This window comes from Lactuca serriola, chromosome 4 (genome assembly GCF_051521515.1).
Source record: "Lactuca serriola cultivar US96UC23 chromosome 4, Lser_US96UC23_V15, whole genome shotgun sequence".
In the NCBI taxonomy this organism is placed as follows: Eukaryota; Viridiplantae; Streptophyta; class Magnoliopsida; order Asterales; family Asteraceae; genus Lactuca; species Lactuca serriola.
In genome coordinates, this window is record NC_136411.1 from 182,428,164 (window position 1) to 182,444,949 (window position 16,786).

Consider the following 16,786-nt stretch of genomic DNA (forward strand, 5'->3'; position numbering starts at 1 on the left):
CTAGGTCACGCATTATTGCGCGCCCCTAAATTAGTGTCTCATGTAAAAAAAATAAAAACATGGAGGGCACTATATCTAAAATGTGCGCCGTCAGTGAACGTCGCTTTATAATTTTCACTCAAAACGCACGTTCTTGGAAGGGGGAAATGAAATCCACTCAAAATTCTTAAAATTTTTAATACCCCGCTTCAAGATCCCCTTCATTCTCTTTTTCCCTTCTCTCTGCAAACCCTAATCACGATACCATCTCTGCTATACACCTCGACAACACGTATAATCGTTCTATAACTTTTTTCTTTAAAACTCGCGTTTCCTCTCTCTAATTTTCACTTCCCTCTCTCGCATTTTCCTCCTGGTGCTGCCCTAGATTCACCAACAACACTAGATCAACACCGGCCATGTCAGATATCGATTACGATTTGATTTTCGATGGATTTCCCGGAATAAAGAGCAAATCGATGCATTCTGCTTCAGCGAGATACGAGGAAAATATTTTTTCCTTGATAACTTCATCGCCCCGTAAACGGAGTCAACAGAGTGATCATTTTGATGATCTACTAGGAAATCTTGGTCAAGCGGAGAAGGTTGAGCCACAAAAGCAGTAGTCTAGTAAGAGTTCAAGAGGTTTCGATGATTTGCTTCCTGGATTTGGAAGCGGCGGTTCTCCATCTAGTAGCAGGTACTGTGCTATGATTTAACTACGTTTTAGTTGTTTCATCCACTTATTTATGGAATTTATCTGCTCTTGGTTTTGAAATTGTATAACTCTATTTAGTATTTAGCATCATAGCTAGGTTTTCATATGGATCAACTATCGCAAGTGAAAACTTATATTTGTTATTAAGAAAATTAATTTGTAAGAGTTTGTGCATTAACTATAGAAACGTAGAAATCATTAGTCATAAGTTAAGTGGAATCATAATTGCTTGCCTTTATGTTCCTGAAACAAACTGCTATCCTACACATTACAGAACTGATATCACTAGAAGAATTCCATGGTAATATAATTAATGATAAAGGAGTCTAGTGATATGCAAACTCCAATAAGTCAGTAGCTTTTCAAGGATTCAACTACTTTTGGTTTTTTTAAAGCTAAATATGCCACATTTTACTTCTCTGGTATTTTATTTCTACAATTTCCTGCTGTAATCTGGGATTATAATGAGCGCATAAATAGATGCAGAAGCTCTTGCTTTTTTGTTTTTGTTCCCTTATGCTTCTGAATTTTGCCTACAAAAGAATGCCAATCTGATTTTAAAATGTGTTAAGATGGTAAACATTGAATGATATGAAAAGTCTAATGCGGAATATCATACTTTTCTCACAGGTCAAATTCAGAGACAGTGCCAGCATCAACTGGCAACACAAAGGAAACTTCTAAAGCAATGGATGATCCATTTGTGGTTCTAGAATCTGCATCAACACCTGTCACATCACCCCCAAGTGTTTTTATCGATCCACTAGAAACAATTCACAAGATGAATAAATTCGGGAGCACTAATGTTGGAGTAAGTAGGGGTGTGTTTGATTTTGATGACATTGACCCCCTTCATGGATTTGGTAAGCCTGCACCTGCATTCCCAAATGAGACAAATAACAAGGCAAAAGATCAGAGCCCTTCTAAAGAAGGACTAAGAAGTTGAACTCATAGAGACCCAACAGACAAATCTTCTTTTAGATTTCCCGAGACCCAATCAAAGAAGGCACTTGTAGAAGATTTTCAAGATTCTCAAGAAACTGTCCTTGACATGCCACCTGTCTCTAAAACTTCTCTTCGGTCTGTTGATCAATTTGCTTCTCCACCTTTATATACTAAGACAAGTTCTCAAGAACATGAACAAGAACAACCATCTGATGATATATGGCTTACTGTATCAGAGATACCTCCATTTATAAAACCTACCAAAGCACCACCACCTTCAAGACCTCCCTCTTCAATACCAAGGCATACTTCAAAATTCGAACGAGGGTATTCTGGTAAATACTCTCAAAGCCATAACCCATTCCAAGCATCTCCATTAGATGAGTTGGAGACTTTTGCCATGGGTGGAAGTGGAACACAAGATAATGGTGTGGACCATGTTAATGGCGAAGAGATGGATTAAATCTCAGCTGATGCTGCAATGAAAGATGCCATGGACAGAGCCGAAGCTAAATTCAGGCACACAAAGGAAGTAAGGGAAAGAGAACATGCAAAAGATTCTAGAAACAAAGAATTTGTAACTATAAAACTACAAAGAGACAACATGTCTACTGAAGAAGATTCATCAAAGAGGGAAGAACAAGAGAGAGAGAGAGAGAGAGAGAAAGAGAGAGAGAGAGAGAGAGAGAGAGAGACAAAGAGAGAGAGAGAGAGAGAGAGAAGTAGGCTTGAAAAAGAGAGAATGAGGGAGATTGAAAGGGAAAAGGCTAGGCAAGCTGTGGAAAGGGCAACAAGGGAAGCCCGTGAAAGAGAAGCATATGAAGCACGTGACAGAGAAGCTACTGAAGCTCGTTTGAAGTCTGGAAGGGCTGTTGTTCAAAGAGCACAAGTTGAGGCACGTGAGCGGGCAGCTATTGATGCAAAGGGAAGGGCAGAACGGGCAGCGGGGGCACGTCAATGATATGAGGTCATTCCTTTGTCTCCAAACAGTGGGTTGAATGAGTGGTTCCCTAATTGTGACACCCTCCACCAACTGATCTGAGAGTACAATGCTGCAAAAAGAAGAAATTAAAGTATAAAAAAATCAGTGAAAGCATTTTGCTATTTGTTGCATATATGTAACTCTAATATGTAACTCTTGCTTTACTATGTTTGCCATTTTGATGGGGATATAATCTATAAAGGATCAATTGATTTTTGCAGACGTGTATTGTCTCTGCCTCCAATAATCAATGGAGCCCACTCAGCTATTTCTATAAATACCAAGAACGTGTTCATTGAATGCACAGCCACTGATTTGACAAAGGTCAAGATTGTCTTGAACACAATGGTTAAGTGTTTAATCATACTTTTAAATGATTTTTAAAGAACAAGTGTATTGATACAATTATGCATGTATTTATTAATTGTAGGTGACAATGTTTTCTATATACTATGAACGAAAGTTTGAAGTGGAGCCAGTTAAAGTAATATAATCTGATGGAAAATCCTACATTTGCCCTGAACTATCACCTTACGATATGGAGGTCTCTCTAACATACATAAATGATATCACTGGGGTTACATTGGAAGCAAATAAGGTACTAAACTAAAACTTGTCTTTTAACTTGTTATATGATTACTTACATTAAAATGACTTTTTTACCCTCCATCATTCAGGTTGCTCCCCCTAGATGTTTCAATTGACCACATGAGTAATATTTCTTGATTCTGACACACTCTGAGACATTTTAACAAAAACAGAAAAACAAAAAAAGACCCTAGTTGTATGTTTAAAACTTAACCTAATAGGTAGTATTTATTTCAGCTCATCATTTGATAAAACAGCAAAACCATCCCCTAGAGTTTATTCATTTATCATGATTTCTTAATCTTTATGTATTTTTTAATAGCAAAAGTCCATATTTTTAGGAAAAAATTTCATGGAAAAGTATATTCTTTGCAATTTGTCCATCAGAAAATAACAAGCTTAGAAAATTCTTACCCTATTTATAGATCTTCGTGACGTTAAACCATGGTAATAAGTTTTGCTTTCAATCAAAATAATTCGTTGTGTTTTTCCAATTTAGCAAGAAGCTTTAAAAAGATCTCAAATTGCATACAATCCTGAATAAACATGAGAAAAGAAGAAGAATTATTTTATTCTTTTTATAGGCTGGAAATTGCTATTTATTTGGTGAAATAAATGTAAGTATATTGTTGTTTCTTGAATTTTCACTTTTATTAAACTTGAAATTATAGAACTACCAATTTTTATTCCATTAATTTCTTTCTATTACTTTCTTTTACGAGATTATTGCATGCCAAACATGGTAATATTTGTTTCTTTTTTTAGTTTATATGAGTTCAAAAATGAAAAGACTATATTCTTTTATTGAATTTCTTTAAAACAGGGGTAACTACTTTGATATGGATCAATGTCTGGTCGTGTAAATCAGGTTCCTCCTACAACAACTCATATAGGGCAACTTCAACTGACTAGTCACCAAAAGGTCGTAGAGACTATTGCTCGATGAGAAATCGGTCATCTTATCATCCTCAAACATAAATAAACAAACACATAAGGACCACTATACAATGCACTTTTCACGGATGAAGGCGAGTCAAGACTTTGACTTTTCTTGTTCTTATAATTCCATCCTTTCTTTCATAGTTTCATTAACATTTTTATGGAAAAGGGTATTCTTACAAGACTTCTCTGATTGCAGGTGTTGCTGATGCTGTCCAAAAAGAAAGTCTACACTTCTGTGTAAGTAACTATTTTATTCAGTTCTTGTTCCATTGTATAGTGATCACCAAGAAATACGGGTATTTTCACTAATGATTTTATAAGCACTTTTCATATTTATAATGAAAGCCTTGTATGTTTGCTAATTTGTATCTTTTTAAAACTTATCCAGATTTGATCGGCCAACAAAGGACAACATACTGATGGAAAGATAACATTTTTTCGCTTCAAGTTGTAAAAAATTAAGATGTCGAGGTAATAAATAATTATCTGAACTAAATTGGATGAAAGTGAAGTTGATGGAGCTCTTGCAAGAATTTTACAAGTGCTCAAGCGAATCTATCATATGTTCTTTCATTATTTTATGAAGTAGTGCAAGTTCTATTAAGAGGAAACCCACACAATCCCTTGTTTCCTTTGTATGATGTGTCTACACAGACAGTGCCGTTAAGCTGCGGGTATCAGCATGGGGTTGTTAATGGTGGGAACCGCTAGTGAGAACGTAGTTGAGATGCTTGTGTATGCTCATGAGACACAACATGAAAAGATCATAAGGTGAATTAAGAATTTACAATTAATACCTTTTAATATTATGTTAAATAGTAGTTAGTTATGACATGTATATAAATACAAGGTCATTTCGGTCATTATACCCCCATAAAAGTTTTTAAAAAAGATAGGTAACTATTTGTTGCGCTTAATTTATGGATTGATAACATTAAAAAAATCACATCTCATAGTATTTTCAAATATACATTTCTCCTTTTGTCTTACAATTGTTATATTGAATGTTCAAGATGATTTAGATAACATAACTCGTTATCTAATACTAGCAAGAGAACCTATAATCCCAGGAATTGACAAGCCCCATAAGGTAACAAAAAAGATAATTTATTTTATTGTATTTTAAATCAAATTATCAAATCATATATAAACTACCCAAACAATATTCAAATTTTATTTTATCGCCTCAATTTTGCAGACGAGCATTGTGTTTACATTAGAAGAAGGCCCTAGGGTCTTGTTCAATGCTTTAGCTGTGTTTGCTCTAAGGGAGATCAACTTATCAAAAGTATATTATTTTTTTTCACCCTTTTATTTAATATTTTTGTGATTGAATGAAAGTCTTAATGAAAGTAATTGACAATCCTTTTTCTATAAATGATGTTGTGATGGTGAGAGAGGTGTTGTATTTTTCTCTGTTGCTAGGTAACCTTCTCAACAACAACATTCTACTTAAGCAGGTGAGTAATCAAGATTAAGGGAGACTTGTAATCATGTTTGACATTCCTTTCCAGTAAGAAATAGAGTTGTATGATTATTTTTTAGTTTTATAGGAATGTATAACCAATGTTAGCAATGTATTATTTTTGTTTAACATTTGAATGATTCTTTGTATGACATTATAATTTGTGCAATTTATTTTATTTTTTGAGTATGAAATTTTATTTCATATTATGCAATGGATTGTATTTTTTGTATTTGGTATTTTATTTCTATTATGAGAAATTAAATGCAAATTTAATTTAAAAATTAATGAATATATAAATTTCTTTTTTTTAAACATTTAAATTTACGATACGCAAAAATGTGTGTCATCTTCATTTATGACATGGCCTTTCTTGACAGGGGCTTTCTTGATACGCATTGCGTGTCATTAACACGCGCGTCGTAAGGTTACGACACGCGAATGCGTGTCGTCTTCCTTTATGACATGGCCTTCCTTGATACGCATTGCGTGTCGTAAACGCGCGTCGTAATTGCGCGTCGTAAATGAGCGTCGTAAATGCGCGTCGTCTATAGATGACGCGCAAAAGCGCGTCGTCTCTCTTTATGACATGGCCTTCCTTGACACGCATTTGCGTGTCGTCTGAGCCTTTTACGACGCGCAATGAGCGTCGTAAAAGGTTGTTTTTCTAGTAGTGAATTGAACTTGTTAATCATTTTCTCAATGTAATGAGACTGTGAAATTAATATTCCTTGATGTTCACGATTGATTCTAATTCCAAGAATCACATATGCCTCCTCATATCCTTTGTGAAGAACTGAGATGATAAAAACTCTTTGGTTATATCAACTTGCGTTTGATTAGTACCAAAAATTAACATATCATTTACATACAAGCATATGAACACTCCTTTACCAGACTCATCAAATTTGATATACATACACTTGTCTGATTGATTCAACTTGAAACCATGTGACAAGACAACATCATCAAACTTTTGATGCCACTATTTTGGTGCTTGCTTAAGTCGATACAATGATTTAACCAACTTATACATCTTATGCTCTTTTCCATGCATAATAAAACCTTCATGTTGTTTCATATATACCTCTTCCTCTAAATCACCATTTTAGAATATTGTTTTAACATCCATTTGTTGAATCACCAAATTATGAATTGTTGCTAAGGCAATCAGTAGTCTAATGGTAGATATATGAGCAACTGGAGCATAAGTGTCAAAATAGTCAATGCAAGGTTTTTGTCTACAACCTCGAATATACAATCGAGCCTTAAACCCATCAATTGATCCATCAACTTTCATCTTCCTTTTAAGTATCCACTTGCAACCCAAAGGTTTGCATCCAAGAGGAAGATCAAACAAGACCCAAGTATTATTCCCCATGATGGAATCAACCTCGTCATTTATTGCTTCTTTCCAGAAAACAACATCTTGATATTTCATTGCTTCATCAAATGTTTTAGGATCTTCTTCAACACTAAAACAATATGAATATTGATTTGTAATTTTATCTCTAGAACCCTCAACTAGGTAAAGCTGAAAATCATTACCAAGTAATTTAGCTTTCCTTTGTCTTTCACTTCTTCTGAGCTCAGGTGATTCATTTCAATCAGGTACAACTTCCTTGGTAGTTCGACTGGAACTAGAAACCAAGTCCTTTGGTCTAGGTATGGATGAAAATCGGTTTTTATCAAATATTGCATCTCCAGATTCTATAATAGTGTTAACTGAAACATAAGCATTAGGTTCGATCTATAACATAAAACCTATAATCCTTGGAATGCTCATCATATCCAATAAAGATACAATCAATACCTCTTTCGCCCAAAGTATTCATTTTTGGTTCAGTTAGTCTCACAACAAACCGACAACCCCAAACTTTAAGATATCCTAAGTTTGGTTTCTTTTTGTACCAAAGTTCATAAGAAGTTACCTTGTTCCTTTTGTTTGGAACTCTATTTAAAAGATAACATGCAGTTAGTATAGCTTCTATGACATCCCCAAATTTCACGGCCAGCAAAGACCGATTTATTTATTCTTATTTAAAATCAGAGTATCCTTTTTAAAGAATAATATTGCGGAATTTGTTCCCAAAAATATGATAATGATATCATTTTCCGAAGAAATGTATTTTATTTATATTAAAAATGTTGGGATATCATCGTTAATACAATACATAAGCATAAATGCAATAATACAAGCCTTACACTAGTTTAACTAAACTACTGGTCTATAAGCATCCATAAATCGCTCATCATAGCATCACACTTGTGTTTTCGTGCCACTACCTGAAATACAAGAAACCGGGTGGGTTAGGCTTGGGGGGCTGGTGAGCACATAGGGTTTTCAAAACACAATAATTGTATTCTTTGTTATAAATTTTCATCAAAACATTCAACCCGATTACACATTCCGTTATCCTTACTTTCTATCTTTAAGCATCTAATTCAGGGGACCTATTCGAAGGAATCATCTTCAGGATAGACAATACTGCTTAGGGAATTCCTTAGCAATATATATCAATAAGGCAACCATGGGGGGATGGAGTACACCTGGTGAACACTTAGTTGAAAAACACCTACAGGTTGTGAGCCTGCTAGCGTTCCATTAGGCTGTCTAGAATAGTTTGTGGCCGTCATCTATACTTCCTAGATGACTGGTTTATCTATAAATTCAAGGCTTCCCATCATCTATATCATCTTTCATCTCTCATCCTTTATATCATCTTACATCTACCCATCTTTACCTAATATATTTATAGGTATAAAAATGCGTATATAGTATAAATCAAGTAAAACATATATAAAAATCGTTCATTTAGCATAGATATCAGGAGATAATAGGCACATATAGCATGTAATTATCTTAAATACTTTATATCTATGCGTAAGATGAAAGTAACTATGCACTCACTTGCTAAAGTGAAGACTCGAAACTTGGACAACGCTTCACTTTAGCACTTGGTTTTTCCTTTGACGTGACCTAGGTTCAATTAACACTAAGTCTTAGACTAATATTCCTTATGAATAAAGATAGCCTAGACCCATCACTAATTCCAAATTATACTGATCTATAGTTGATAACAGATAACTAGGTAGGATCATATCGAAGGTAGGGTCTGTTTGGTATACATAGTATATTGTTTGTAATTCTCACTTTAAACACCTCACTAAATCCAGCCTAGACATCATCCTTGTAAGTAGATCAATCAGTAATTCGACATTAGAACTACTAAAAAATCTTATTTATAAATTCATAACAATGAGTATTAATTTTAAACATAAGCTACACTAGAATAAATAGAGTGTAATTTAACCCACGTAGATTCTTTGGACAAAAGTCCGAAAATTATACTGGCGGAACTTTGGGCTGACATCTACTAGATATTGGGATCCTAGGGACTTCTGACTTGCCAAAATATCCTAACTACTAAGGAAAAATTCGGACCAAATCGAGAGTAATCGAGAGAGAGAGAGAGAGAGAGAGAGAGTGAGTGAGTGAGTGAGTGAGAGAAAATGTTGTGGGAAAGGAATGAGCTTATGGCGTCTATTTATAGGCTGGAATATGGGCATGCATGTCGTGAAAAGGCCTTACGTTGTAACACCGTGAATTTCAAAATAATTTTTTCGCATAAGATAAAAACATTTTCATTTAAATTTTCATAAAACATCAAGTTTAAAACTCCAATCCATATAATACAAAATCCCAAGATCACATATTATAAAATCCCATGCGTGTGTACAGATCAAGTCGGCGCCTTCCCACGGTCATCACTAGTACCTGAAACAAACAACACTAACACTGTAACCACAAATCTTAGTGAGTTCCTCAAATACCACACAAAACACATATTAGCCACTCGAGGCTATAACTCTGGGGGTCCGTAGACCCTGCTCTGTGAACCCACTGGTTCTAACTCTGGGAACCTTCCGGTTCCAACTCTATAAACATGCACAACATATATCACATAGAAATAATGCAGTACAACACATAACAGGCATATAGCATACAAATACTCTATCACATAACTCTGATTACCTACTCAAGGTAAAGTACAGTGAGAAGACTCACCTCGTATATCTCGATAACTCGCGAATCCCGGAAATCACTCGTGCTCGATCCTCCAAGCTATAATCCTCATATAACATCATGTATCTCTAATTAACACTTTTACCACTAAGGTTGACTACCCCTATCAAGTCAACACTGGTCAACTCTGGTCAACAGTCAACGGTCAACTTTGACCGGCCTCGGCGAGTGCACTATGGCGACTCGGCGAGTCTATACGTGTTCACTGACTCTCTGGGATCCCCTCCTGACACGTCGAGTACACCCCCAACTCGACGAGTCCCACCTGGCATGAATCGCGGGGCCACCACGACTCAACTCGCCGAGTCTCAAGAACAACTCGGCGAGTTCCAGCTCGACTCAGTCCACCTGTCAACCCTCTCCAACTCTCCCTGACTCACTGAGTCAACCCTTAACTCGGCAAGACCACTCAGTGAGTGGTTAAGGACAATCTTCATGCTACTCGTCGAGTCTGTTCTTCGGACTCGGCGAGTCCATGCCATGCATCAACTCAATCTCGCTTCTGAGGTCAGATCCGCTCCATCAACTCATAGATCTGGCCTTCCTAAGCTCATTCATCACGTAAAGTCATAGTCTTGGCTACCATGCAACACCTACAAGGCTCTTTTTGGAGAAATGACCTCTAAGATGGCAACCCTAGCCTCCAAACCCAAAAGGAGGGCATAAAGCATGGCATTTGGGACTCTCTGGACCTGCTAAGGTCCAGATCTAGGTACCATATCCCCATGGGACCTCTCACACTCCAAATACAAGGCAAACAAGGCATGAAGAAACCCTAGATTTGACCATATCAACAAAAATACGAGAATAAGCTATGAATGATACCTCAATAAGCTTCCTCTGATGAAATGGAAGTAGATCCAAGCTCCCCAACTCTCCTAGCTTGATTTCCCCCTTCCTTTCTTGCAAATACACACAATATTGGTGAATAATGGCCTCTTATCTCACTCACAAGAACTCACAGCTGATTAGGTGCTCTCAAGGACAAGGTAGCCGCAATGAAGGGCCATAAGGTCCTTTAAATAGGGCTTAGGACCGGGAAATTAGGGTTTCATTAAACAGCGCGGACTCGCCGAGTCCATTCCTTGGACTCGCCGAGTCCAGGCACGAACCCGCGTCCAGAACCGCGATCCTACTCGGCGAGTCTGAGCTCCAACTAGTCGAGTCTCCTCACAAAATACCAAAAATATATGAATAAAAGATACCTGGAAATCCGGGCTGTTACAATTCTCCCCCACTAGAACTAGACTTCGCCCTCGAAGTCTCGCTCTACAAATAGCTCCGGATGTTGCTCACGCATCTCACGCTCCGGCTCCCAAGTCATCTCTGACCCCTTCTGATGCTGCCACTGAACCAACACCAGGGGTACCTCCTTGTTCCTCAGAACCTTGACTTTCCGATCTCTGATGGCCATTGGTCTCTCAGCATAATTCAGGATCGCATCCACCTGAATATCCTCTAATGGAACCACCACCGACTCGTCGGCTATACACTTCCTCAGCTGCGACACATGAAAAGTGTCGTGAATCTGCCCCAACTCTGCTGGCAAATCCAAACGATAGGCTACTCGGCCGACCCTCGCGATCACACAGAAAAGACCAATATATCGGGGCCCCAACTTGTCCCTCTTCCTGAATCGAATCACTCCTTTCCAAGGAGAGACCTTCAGGAGTACAAGGTCGCCGACCTGGAACTCAAGCTCGGACCGGCGCCTGTCTGCGTAACTCTTCTGTCGGCTCTGAGCAGTCAACAACCTCTGTCTGACCTGCTGGATCTGCTCTGACGTCTGAAGCACGATCTCTGTACCGCCCATCACCCGCTGTCCAACCTCTCCCCAACAAATGGGGGTCCGATACCTCCTCCCATACAACAGCTCAAAGGGTGGCATACCAATGCTCGAATGATGGCTGTTGTTGTAGGAAAACTCTACCAAGGGCAAATATACATCCCAGCTACCCCCGAAATCCAGCACACATGCCCGGAGCATGTCCTCGAGCGTCTGAATCGTCCGCTCACTCTGACCGTCTGTCTGGGGATGATATGCGGTACTAAAATGCAATCTAGTACCCAACTCCTCATGAAAGTTCTTCCAGAATCTGGATGTGAAGCGCACATCACGGTCTGAAACAATCGAGATTGGCACCCTATGCCGAGATACCACTTCCCTCACGTACACCTCGGCCAATTTCTCTGCTGAAGAACTCTCGCTGATAGCAAGGAAGTGAGCGCTCTTCGTCAATCTGTCCACAATCACCCAAATTGCATCAACTCCTCTGGCAGTCCTTGGCAATTTGGTGATGAAATCCATAGTGATCCGTTCCCATTTCCATTCGGGAACCTCCAATGGCTGCAACTTACCATGCGGCCTCTGGTGCTCGGCCTTAACCCTACGGCAGGTCAAGCACCTCTCAACAAACAATGCAACATCCCTCTTCATACAGAGCCACCAATACTCCTTTCTCAAATCCAAATACATCTTAGTGGCCCCCAGATGGATCGAAAATTTCGACCGATGCACCTCCTCCATCAAAATGGTACGCGTTCCTCCCACAAACGATACCCAGATACGCCCCTGAAATGTCATAAGCCCCCGACCATCGGTAACGAACTCTGAAACCAAACCAACAACCCGTTCCCTCTTCTGCATCTCAGGTTGTATAGCCTCGGCCTGTGCCCCACGAATGGCGTCCAACACTGGAGCTATCACGGTCAATCTCAAACATACATCCCGCAACGGGGTGCTCTCCGCCTTGCGGCTCAATGCATCGGCTACCACGTTAGCCTTGCCTGGGTGGTACAGGATCTCACAATCATAATCCTTGACCACATCCAACCACCTTCTCTGACGCATATTCAGGTTGGGCTGATCCATCAAATACTTCAAACTCTTATGGTCCGTGTATATCGTACACTGAACCCCATACAAGTAGTGACGCCAAATCTTGAGGGCGAACACCACTGCCCCCAACTCTAGATCATGGGTGGGATATCTCGTCTCATGAGGCTTCAACTGCCTCGATGCATATGCTATTACACGCCCTCTCTGCATCAGCACCGCTCCCAACCCCAAAATCGATGCATCACAATATACCACAAGGTCCTCCATCCCTTCCGGGAGAGCTAACACCGGGGCTTCGCACAACCTTTGGCGAAGTGTCTCAAAGGAGGCCTGCTGCTCGGGGCCCCATGAAAAAGCAACACCCTTCCGGGTCAATCTGGTGAGTGGCACTGCGATCTTAGAGAAATCCTTGATAAACCGCCGATAATACCCTGCCAACCCTAGGAAACTCCTGATCTCGGAGGGTGACCTCGGCACCTCCCAACTCATCACCGCCTCAACCTTGGCCGGATCGACCAATATCCCTTCCTGGTTAACGAGATGTCCTAAGAACTGGACCTCCCGCAACCAAAAATCACACTTGGAGAATTTGGCATAAAGCCTCTCCGATCTCAGAACTCCGAGAACCTCTCTCAAGTGCTCCTTATGCTGCTCTCTAGATCTCCAATATACCAGAATGTCGTCGATAAATACAATCACCGACCGATCCAGCATCGGCCTACACACTCGGCTCATGAGATCCATGAACACTGCCGGGGCATTGGTGAGCCCGAAAGGCATCACCACAAACTCATAATGCCCATAACGTGTCCTGAACGCTGTCTTCTGGACGTCCTCATCTCGCACCCTCACCTGATGATATCCAGACCTCAAGTCGATCTTGGAGAACCAAGATGCTCCCTGCAACTGATCAAACAAATCGTCGATCCTCGGCAACGGGTAACGGTTCTTGACCGTCAGATTGTTCAACTCCCGGTAATCAATGCACATCCGGTGTGAACCATCCTTCTTCTTGACAAACAGGATCGACGCTCCCCACGGCGAGCTGCTCGGCCGAATAAACCCCTTTCCCAGCAGCTCCTGAAGCTGCGAGGATAACTCTTGCATCTCTGGAGGTGCAAGACGGTAGGGCACCTTAGCGATAGGCGCGGCCCCCGGAACCAAATCGATACTGAACTCCACTTGCCTCACAGGAGGCACACCCGGCAACTCCTCGGGAAATACATCCGGGAACTCACGCACCACCGGAACCTCCTCAACTGAACTCGGCCTCTCGGAATTCACCTGTGTATCCATCACATACGCCACAAAACCCTTACAGCCCTGCTGTAGACACTGCCTCGCCCTAGCGACCGAACAAAACGCTGATCCTGAACGTATACCCTCGCCGTACACCGAAAGAACTCCCCCACTAGGGTCTCGTATGGTCATCAGCTGTCGCTCACTGTCGATAACCGCACCGAATCGGCTCAACCAGTCCATGCCCACAATGACACAGACATCACCCATCGCAATAGGAACTAGATCAATCGGGAACTCAACACCGAAAATCTCGCCTACGCACCCTCGGAGAACCTCCGTGGCATATATCACCCTCTCATCAGCTATGGACACACTCAGAGGCCGACTCAACGCCTCACGACTAACACTGATATGCTGACTAAAGGCCAAAGATACAAAAGACCGACTCGCACCCGAGTCAAATAACACCAATGCAGGTACAAAATTCACAAGAAAAGTACCTACGCACAACATAATATAAGCATAATATCTCAACATCAAAATAAATATATGAAAGAATACATACCAGCCACGACATCGGGTGCTGCGCGGACCTCCTCCGCGGTCAGCTGAAAAGCTCTCTCTCGTGCCCTCGGCGCCTCGGCCTTCACTGGCCGACTCTCTGTAGCTCGGATGGCGGCAGGGGCAGATCCCTGAGGTGCTCCCTGAGATGATCCTCGTAACTGCGGACACTCTGCCTTCCGGTGTCCGGTCTGATTGCAGTGAAAACACACCGCAAACCCCTTGGGGCAGTCCTTGGCCATGTGCCCCTCCTTGCCACACTTGTAGCAAGATCCCGCTCTACAAACTCCATCATGAGCCTTGCCACACTTCCCACAAGTGCGGCCCTTCTGGCTCCCTGGTTTGGGATCAGCGGGCTTGGCCCGCTTGGCTGCCGGTTGTGACTGTGCCGGTCGCCGATCCCTCCCCTGAGACTCCGCCTCCTCCCTGGCCTGAGTCTCTAGCTCAATCTCCCTCTTCCGGGCATTTTCCTGAAGCTCAGAAAATGTCCGGTATGAGGAGTTCGCCGCGAACTCCCGAATGTCTCGCCTCAAGATACTCAGATATCGGCTCATACGTGTCTGCTCGGTGGACACGTGCTCAGGGCAGAACATCGCCCTCTCATGGAACATCCTGGTGATCGCTGTAACCGACTCAGTAACCTGCTTGAGGGTTAGAAACTCCTGGGCCAAACGCTCCCTCTCCACCTAGGGAACGTACTCATCTCGGAACATGGCAGTGAACCTCTCCCAGGTCACTGCCGCAAGCTCAGCAGGCGTAAAGTGCGCCGTCACAAACTTCCACCAGTCCTTCGCTCCCAAGCGAAGCTGGTTCAGCGCGAACCGAACCTTCAAATGCTCAGGAGATGAGCAAGTGAAGAAACACCCCTCTATGTCAGAAATCCACCTCATAGCTGCCACTGGGTCATGGGTCCCATCACACTCTGGTGGTTTTGTGTTGCTGAACTCCCGGAACAGCAACGCATCCCCACCTTGCGGCCTAGCGGCAGCAATAGCTACGGTGGCCGCTGCAACAGCAGCCTCAGAAAGAGCGGCATAACGCTCGTCAAAAGTCTCAATCAGCATGGTCTTAATAGACCCGAACATCTCTGGTATCTCTGCCCTGATGGCCGCAGCCACCTCCTCGTGGATGATCCGGCGGATCTCCTCATCACTGATATCACTGCTCGCAGGCATCAAACGTGTCCTCACCATGATCTACCTCTGAAATACAACATACGATAAATTAGAATCCATTCGAGCATAATCTCACTTGACAACTCATCCCTCCTTGATCCTTTGTATTCCAAAGATTCTTACTTGGGCTGTACACCGCTCTGGTGCTTTCAGTAGTACGGGCCCAATACTACTGTCCGCACCGTATCAGAATACACCCCAAGTCCTCCTCTTCGGATCCCAAATTCCAAGTACTCTATCATGCACAGGCTACTCTCTAATAGATCTCTCATAAGCCCCTCGTTGCTACCTACTCACTCTCAAGCATCTCATAGCAGCTCACCTCTTCCTAGGCTAAGGCATCACAAATCAGGCCACTCTAGTCCTAATAGGAATACTTAGCCTACTCTAGCATGCGAATACATCATATCAATATCAATAGCACATAACATGAGGGTATTTTGGGAAATCACCGTTCGGGCGCGGATCGATCGTACACACACTCTGCTCTACGTTTTCCAAAATCTTTTACTCTTTTTGAAAATACTCTTCAAATCCTCAGTTTGAGTTCAAATACGCCCGAAGGTGTACTCGAATCCCTCAAACCAAGGCTCTGATACCAAATTGTAACACCGTGAATTTCAAAATAATTTTTTCGCACAAGATAAAAACATTTTCATTTAAATTTTCATAAAACATCAAGTTTAAAACTCCAATCCATATAATACAAAATCCCAAGATCAAATATTATAAAATCCCCTGCGTGTGTACAGATCAAGCCGGCGCCTTCCCACGGTCATCACTAGTACCTGAAACAAACAACACTAACACTGTAAGCACAAAGCTTAGTGAGTTCCTCAAAATACCACACAAAACACATATTAGCCACTCGAGGCTGTAACTCTGGGGGTCCGTAGACCCTGCTCTGTGAACCCACTGGTTCTAACTCTGGGAACCTTCCGGTTCCAACTCTATAAACATGCACATCATAAATCACATAGAAATAATGCAGTACAACACATAACAGGCATATAGCATACAAATACTCTATCACATAACTCTGATTACCTACTCAAGGTAAAGTATAGTGAGAAGACTCACCTCGTATATCTCGATAACTCGTGAATCCCGGAAATCACTCGTGCTCGATCCTCCGAGCTATAATCCTCCTATAACATCATGTATCTCTAATTAACACTTTTACCACTAAGGTTGACTACCCCTATCAAGTCAACACTGGTCAACTCTGGTCAACAGTCAACGGTCAACTTTGACCGGCCTCGG

At 41.4% G+C, this 16,786-nt stretch overlaps 1 pseudogene; it reads left to right on the forward strand.

The window, feature by feature from the left end:
- Positions 1–398: 398 nt before the first annotated feature.
- LOC145099050 (auxilin-related protein 1-like) lies at positions 399–2,603 on the forward strand (annotated as a pseudogene).
- The last annotated feature ends 14,183 nt before the right edge of the window (positions 2,604–16,786 follow it).